This window comes from Zingiber officinale, chromosome 4B (assembly GCF_018446385.1).
Source record: "Zingiber officinale cultivar Zhangliang chromosome 4B, Zo_v1.1, whole genome shotgun sequence".
Taxonomy (NCBI): domain Eukaryota; kingdom Viridiplantae; phylum Streptophyta; class Magnoliopsida; order Zingiberales; family Zingiberaceae; genus Zingiber; species Zingiber officinale.
In genome coordinates this window covers 76,977,615-76,985,177 of record NC_055993.1, presented here as the reverse complement: position 1 = coordinate 76,985,177, position 7,563 = coordinate 76,977,615, and the positions used below count along the sequence as shown (strand labels likewise).

Sequence of the window (7,563 nt, the reverse complement as noted above, 5' to 3'; positions counted from 1 at the left end):
TTGTATCATGTTATTTTCTATTATTAGTTTGTCAAGATTCTTTAACTGACAATCTTTTGCTTGAGTTTCTTTTAACTCATTATTAGTTAATAATTTTATAGGCTTTATTTCACAAAATTCTTTCGATAAAATAATTGGTAAAAAATCTTTCACCAATGCTTCTAATTTGTAAAATTCTTTCGGTAAAATATTTTATAATTTGCAGAAATCTTGTGGCAACGTTTTGATTGAATAAATCAACTGGTCAGGAGGTGGAAACCATATCTTACTTACCTTGTCGGCCGTTGATTCTCCCCCTGTTGAATTGCTTTCTTTTGAAGATTCTCCCCCTTCATCAATGCTCATCTGGGATGAGCTTTCTGTGTCATTGGAATGGAGTTCGGCTTTAGCTGTTTCATTGTAGATCTTCAAGAACTTTTCCCAAAGTTCTTTTGGACTTTTCTATTCTCCAATTCTGTCGAGATCTTCATCTGGTATTACACTTAGAAGGTGAAATTCAGCCTTACCATTTGATGTAAAATCATCACGCTGCTTTTTGATCCAGAGGCATTTTTTGATTTCTTCTCCGTTCGCATTCTTCATTGATTCATAACCAAATTTCATAATTAATGAAATACTAAAATCTGTGTTTAGATATACCTCCATTTGTTGCTTCCAAAAAGCAAACTCCCCCTCGAATGCTGGTGGATAGACGTTAGCTCCGACCATCGTTTTGTTGCTTCAGTCGGTGAATAATCCTTCTGAGGCGTCTTAGCTCTGATACCACTTGTTGGACCACTGGGCCGGCTAGAAGGGGGGTTGAATAGCCTTCAAAACAAAATGCAATCCTTCTTGAACTCTCAACAGAATAACACTTGTATAAAAAATAAGAGTAGTAAATTAAATAGAACAGACGAGGCACACCGGGATTTACTTGGTTACAACCGGAGAGGTTGTTAATCCAAGGAAGAAGTCGCACTACTATTTCCTTCAGGCGGAGAAGTTTCTTACAACAATGAAACACACAAAAAGAAGCTAAACTACAGACGAAATACACAAGTGTTGAAAGAATTGCTTGAGTTTTGATTGTTGAAAAGCTTCTGGACCAAGGCTATATTTATAGCCTTGGTCGGGGCGCCCCGAAGGGTTCCGGACGCCCTGGGAGGGGATAAAACTTTATCACCCAACATTCAAATCACGTCAAAACTTGATCTGGTCAAAAGTCTAGGTCCAGGCACCCGGAAGCATTTCGGGCGCCCCGGGCTGTTCAGGGCGCCTGGACCCATAAAATCAACTACAGTTGACTTTTTCGTCCGAGACCTCTGCTCTGGTTCAGTTCGGCTTGATCCGGGTCTTCTACTTCGGATTCGCTCGCTTGGGTGATCTCTGCCATCAGGAAAAGGGCTCACCCGAACCCAACTCCCGACCTTCTCGACCAGTCTTCCGCTTTGGCTTCTCGTACCTCAGAATTGCCGCGTGCTTCCTTCTCGTCTGCCAGCGTACTCATCCGCAGTCTTCATCCCTCGATCGCACCCTGTGCCAACCTTCTCACTAGCTACGTCTCTTGCTCCTCGAGAAGTCTTCCGCTCCGGCTTCTCGACCCTCGGAACCACCGCACGCTTCCTTCTAAACAACGCAAGACCTAACTTAACTTGTTGATCACACCAAACCACCCTATTTTTCTTGACAACCACTTTATCATCAAATGAAACAGAATATCCATCCATAAATAATTTAGAAACTAAAATCAAGTTCTTTCTAAAACATGGTACGTAAAGACAATTTCTCAAAATCAAAGTTTTATTCCTATCAAAAGATAAATAAATATCTCCCACTGCAACAGCCGCTACTTTCGTAGCGTCGCCCATGTAGACGGTGATCTCCCCTTCATGTAGTTGTCTGGTTTCCTGGAACCCCTACAATAGATTGCAAACATGATCAGTATTGTTAGAGTGTATACTGAAAGCCTAAGCTTTTGTAGACATTTATTTTGAATAAAGAATCACATTTGGTCAAAATTATCTACATTTGTTTGTAGTTGTTCAATTAATTTATATTGTAGATAACATAGTATGTGGTGTCACATACAGAAGATAATGTTATCAATTCCTTATAAATTATAAACAGTAGCTCACGACCAAGATGGAAAGGAATAAACCATTGGAAGGTCGTAGTGTAATTAGGAATTAGTTTATCTTAACTATATAATTACACTAGTACACTAAGAGTGTATTGAGTAGGACCATTAGAGGTAGTTTCTTTTATACTGACTTTATAAAGGAACAAAGACCTCAGTTATTATGGAAGTGTGTGCTCTTAATCCTAATATAATAACAAGCACATATATTTGATATTTATTTCTTTAATTTATCAATGGGTGAGATTTAGTTAGATAAATCAATAAGCCCGATAAGTTGGGAAATGATATCACTTATAGTGTGTGTTGTCAATTATAGAAGGAAACGGTGTCCTAGTGATCTAGGTTGATAATGCCCCCAAGAGGAGCTCATAAGGATTGTCATGTTAAACCCTGCAGGTGGACTTAGTCCGATATGACGATAAGGTTGAGTGGTACTACTCTTGGACTAAGATATTAATTAAATGAGTTGTCAGTAACTCACTTAATTAGTGGACATTCGATATCTTAAACACAGGGAGACTAACACACTCATAATAAGAAGGAGCCCAAAAATGTAATTTGGGATTGGTGCGGTAGTTCAATAATAGTTCTCTAGTGGAATGAATTATTATTGATAAAATTAAGTTGTGTGTTCGGGGCGAACACGGGATGCTTAATTTTATCGGGAGACCAAAACCAATTCCTCCTCTCGGTCCCTATCGTAGCCTCTTATTTATAGAGTACTATACCCACCTATACCCACCTTCATACACATGTTATAGGGGTCGGCCATGCTAGATTGGGGACCAAGCTAGGGCCGGCCAAGCCTTGGTCCATGGGTCACTATGTGAAAAATGACTTTTTACTTCGTTGATTACCTGAAGTAAAAGACCTATTTTTACCGAAGTAGACACGCGTGTAGTAAAAAGATTCATTTTACTTCGGATAAACTCCGAAGTCGTAGGCCCAGAAAAAATGAAGTCGTATTGGGTGTCAGGTTCGGACATATTACGAAGTAAAAAGTGCGTATAACTTCGTCAGTTTTTAAAAACACCGAAGTAATAAATCCTTTTCGACTTCATCGTTTAGTATTTGTTGTGAAGTAATATACCTACTTTAACTTCGGTTAAAAATGAAGTAATGGATTACTTTTACTTCATCATATATCGTTAATTCCTGAAGTAATTATCAATTAAATTACATTTAGCTTCGTTCTGGATCGAAGTAATAGATAGATACTACTTCGGAATTTTTGGTAATAACCGAAGTAGTTGATACTATTTTACAGCAACAAATTGTATTGCTTCGAAGTTATAAGTAGATTTTACTTCGGATTTTATGAATAAAGTGAAGTATTTTTTCTCTTTTTACTTCATTATTTTTAGACTTCAGTAATTTTGAGCATCACAAAAGGTAACTTCATAAGCCTTGATCAAAATAAGCCATGATTTCAGCATATGTTTATACAAAATAAATCTCCCTAAATATGATCAAAATAAGCCATAAAAAACCAAAAACATGTACTGGTTCATTCACACAACCTGCAATTCACTTCAAATACGAGTACACAAATTCACTCCATTCAATTCTCACTTCATCATATTGTGTCTGCGTATAGTACTGGTTCTTCACACAACCTGCAAACTGCAATTTAGAAAGAACCATCATGTTATGTTTTGTAACTGAAAACTTTAAATCAAAACACAATAAGTTGACAAAAAAATCATGAATTAAATTAACAAAAGCATGATAAGACAAATAAATATGTATTGTTATATGCACTCTTATAGTAACAATAACATTTCATCAAATGTGCAATAAAAATGATCCAACAGTTTTTTGAACCTTAAGTTTTAGTAGTTCCAATCACATGGTGATTAGATGCTGAGTTAAATTAATGCATTGCATTCTCAATTTCACATGCACTATGACAAAAAAGCAAAAAATTGTACAATGAGACTTGCTCAATAATCACACAACACAAAAGTACTGAATTAACGGTGTGGACAGATAACTGGATCTTTCAAGTAGCCTAGCTGATATGCTGAACATTTTCTTATGGTAGCTTGGGCATGGTTCTCGTGGAGATGTCAGTATTCTACCCACCTTGGTCATAAATAATGTTCAATATCGAGGTATGACTTATGATCCCTTGTCTCTCATTTTAAAGCATCTGAATTTCAACTCATAATACAGTTTATATTTTGATGCCTAAGGTTCTATTGGATTTGATTTAAACTAAGCATGTGTTTAGAAAGGTTTTGTCATTGTTATTAGCAAATGACTAGTATTAATTAAAAGCATTTTATAACATTAGTGCTAATAGCAAGACTATTATAGTTGTTCCTTGTCAGCCTTCTATATTCTCAATCATCGGCAAGTAGAAATTTAATAGTTTATTAGGTCTATAAGGTAACCATGCCCAAATCAGTTACTAATTTCCCCCAGCTACTAATAGAACTATGCATAACACAGTTTTGTATAAAACCATAAACAGGGTGTCATCTAAGGGCGAGGAAAAAAAAGAAGGAAAGAAGCCATATCAAAGCATGAGAAGAAAGCAGTAGCAGGGCGTGAACGATTTGATTCAGTATGTGCATTCCTGTTCAAAATGGAAGAAATTCACACACCTTCCTCTCCAACTGTAGATCCTCACATTCAACAATCTCCTTCATGTACCGCATGACACAATATCCACATTCAACACAACCTTGTTGTTTGAGATTACCCTAATGAATCAAAGTTAATGCAAAGTGAAAAACCAAATATATAAGAACCAGGAATGCATGTTTTCAATAAGACATACTGTCAACTGTTTGAAAGTTGGTCGTTTTGGATTACCCCTCATATAAAGGTACGTTCTCACTCCATTACATTATAAAAATAGAACTTATTTCATTTCATATTTGCTAATCAATCTATTCATAATCTACATAATCTAAAACATACTTGCACACTGTAGTTTTCCAAGCGTTATCTCGGTTCCTATTACCCATTGAGTCCAACAAAAAAATTGTATCTTTGTCCTCGTTTATAACGGTCAAGATCCAGTGGTTCCTGCACGATTGTCAATATATAGCTAAGCTACTATGTATTAGGAATTGAGCAGGGATTAAAAATATACCCAGTGTTGTATGGGATAAGGCATATGCTGTCTCCGTTTGATGCTTTCAACTGATTAGCAATGGGTTGTGAAGAGGTACTGCCATCTTGAGCGGCTGGTATTTTGTTGGGATCCACAAACGACACATACTCAACCCTGTTTGTTTCCTTCAAGTACTTGTAAAAGTAACTGCATTCAAGTAATAAAAAACATGGTTACTTAAGACATGAACTCATGCAAAGAGAAGAATTGTATATAAGACATAACTTACCCCATGTAAACCAAAATTTGCCTGGACCCTATCTCTCTCATTTCCATACAGCGCATGACATCCTCTCTCAACAACGATGTACTCACATTACGTCCAAACATGGCTTCATCAAATTCGATAGGAATGGTCTCCTCCTCAGTCATCAGTCTAACAACAAAAGAATACAAAAACTTGCATGGCATTGGTAGAGCACTTTCAACTTCCTTGAATTTATTTTTCTCATCAGGAACCTCCAAAATAGCAAATGGTGGTGTAGGTTTCTCCTTTTTCTGTAATTTTAAATAATTGTAGAAAAATATATAACTATAGCAACAGAAAAGTGAACTGAAAATACCTTTGTCGTCGGAAATATCACCAATTCTTTTGGCCAGCCAACCACAGTTCCAACAGCATCTACCATTACTGTTGGTCCCGACTTAAGTGGAATTGGAAGCTCTGCTTCCTCCTGTAAAACAACATCAACAGACACCTTTAAGTTGCCTTCCCCAAGTGGAGCATTGTGCAGCATTACATTTGGGCCTCCGTCGGATACTATCGTGTCATATGCCACCACATTCCCCTTATTCTTCAGAGCCAAATGACATTTTTTCCCCTGAACAATAAGATATTATCTTTTAATATCTGAAGCTAGGAAACAAATTTAATGTACCAAATATAATACAAAACCTGATTGAATGAATTGTCGCATTCAAAAACTTCCACATCATCTTCCAATATTTGAACTGCCATGTGCGATGACTTGTTAGATGCTACACGTTCAGAAACTCGATCACTTGTTTCTGGCATAAATCGAGCAAGAAGAGCCTTCAGTTTTTCAACGTCAACTTTCAAACTCTTTGTTTCCTCCGCTTGCTCTTTGAAGTTTTCAACCAAAGCCTTTGACACCAACTCCCTCTTCTTCCTTGGAGTTTTAAAGTAGACTTGGGGCTTCACAAATCCCCCTACACCTCTAACCCTTCCGTAAGGTTCTTGGCTCCCTAATGCAGTAGTTAATACGTCATTGCTTCCAGAAGATATGAACTCTCCCCTCTTTTTTTTGTCTAACAAATCGTCCTAAAAATATGGAGGTAACATTAAATATCCAATGAAGATACTTTTTCACTTATTATGAATGAACTCGAAATAAAACTAAAATAATATAATTTTTTCAGCAACTTCAGCAGTCTCTGTATTTGTGATGTTTCCGGATTTGTCTTCGCGGGCCTTACGCCAAAGGAATGACCTATCAACTTCCTCATCCTCCCTGAATATTTTTCTCTGCCTCTACAATTCCAAAAAATGATCATTTAAAACATGACGTACTACATGAAAAGGATAATATAATGTTCCATGGATTACCAATTCAGTCTCCAATCCAATGTATCCCTTGCGAGACATTTTGTGATGATACTTGCAATTGCTCGCCCATTCCTTTTGTTTTTCATGAGTGACCTATGTCACGTAAAAAGAAGTAAATTTTTAGAAGAATGGCTAGAATTTAAAAACAATAGGATGGAGTATGATGAACTTATTATATATATTCCTATTGTACATGAACTTATTATATATATTCCTGCTGTACAGAACTTCATTTTGTTAATTAAATGCCCTAAATGTTTTAAATCTTGGTGCATATAATAATTTAAATATAACATGATAATATCATCAAGTACCTCCCAAGATGGATGTAGCCTCTCATCAACAAAAGCTTTCCAAATTGCAGATGGGATCTGATACTGCTACGGTGGTGACCTTAGTTTTTCAGGATTATCTCTATATGGCCAGACAAACCTACTGTTGAGTTTGTTTTTGAAGTCTCTCCATTTCTGGCCTGCTGAACTCATCATTGCCGCCTCGCTTTGAGGTGCTAAGTCGAAGACATTCTGTAACACACATCAGTAATTGCTATCAGTTTGTATATTGAAAAAATCACAATGAAAAAAAAACATAAGCAATCTCATAAGGAAGTGTATTATTGGATTATACTCACCGATATTTCTTCCCACACTTTCTGTTTCATGTTCTCTGGAACAGTGGGCCATGACTTTATGTTAATAGGCACCATGGATCTAACAACAGAGCCTATGAAAGATTGTAGTGCCGTCCCATTTT

General features: G+C 36.7%; 2 long non-coding RNA genes across 2 annotated transcripts; both read right to left on the bottom strand.

Moving 5' to 3' along the window:
- Positions 1 to 3,649: 3,649 nt before the first annotated feature.
- Positions 3,650 to 5,269, bottom strand: LOC121977624. Its single transcript, XR_006110976.1, has 3 exons — positions 5,223 to 5,269; positions 4,729 to 4,827; positions 3,650 to 3,742 (listed from the first exon to the last, which is right to left on the bottom strand). It is a non-coding gene; the product is annotated as an uncharacterized LOC121977624 (long non-coding RNA).
- A 1,345-nt stretch (positions 5,270 to 6,614) lies between these two features.
- Positions 6,615 to 7,190, bottom strand: LOC121977623. The gene is made up of 3 exons (XR_006110975.1): positions 7,125 to 7,190; positions 6,811 to 6,903; positions 6,615 to 6,735 (listed from the first exon to the last, which is right to left on the bottom strand). It is a non-coding gene; the product is annotated as an uncharacterized LOC121977623 (long non-coding RNA).
- Positions 7,191 to 7,563: the final 373 nt, after the last annotated feature.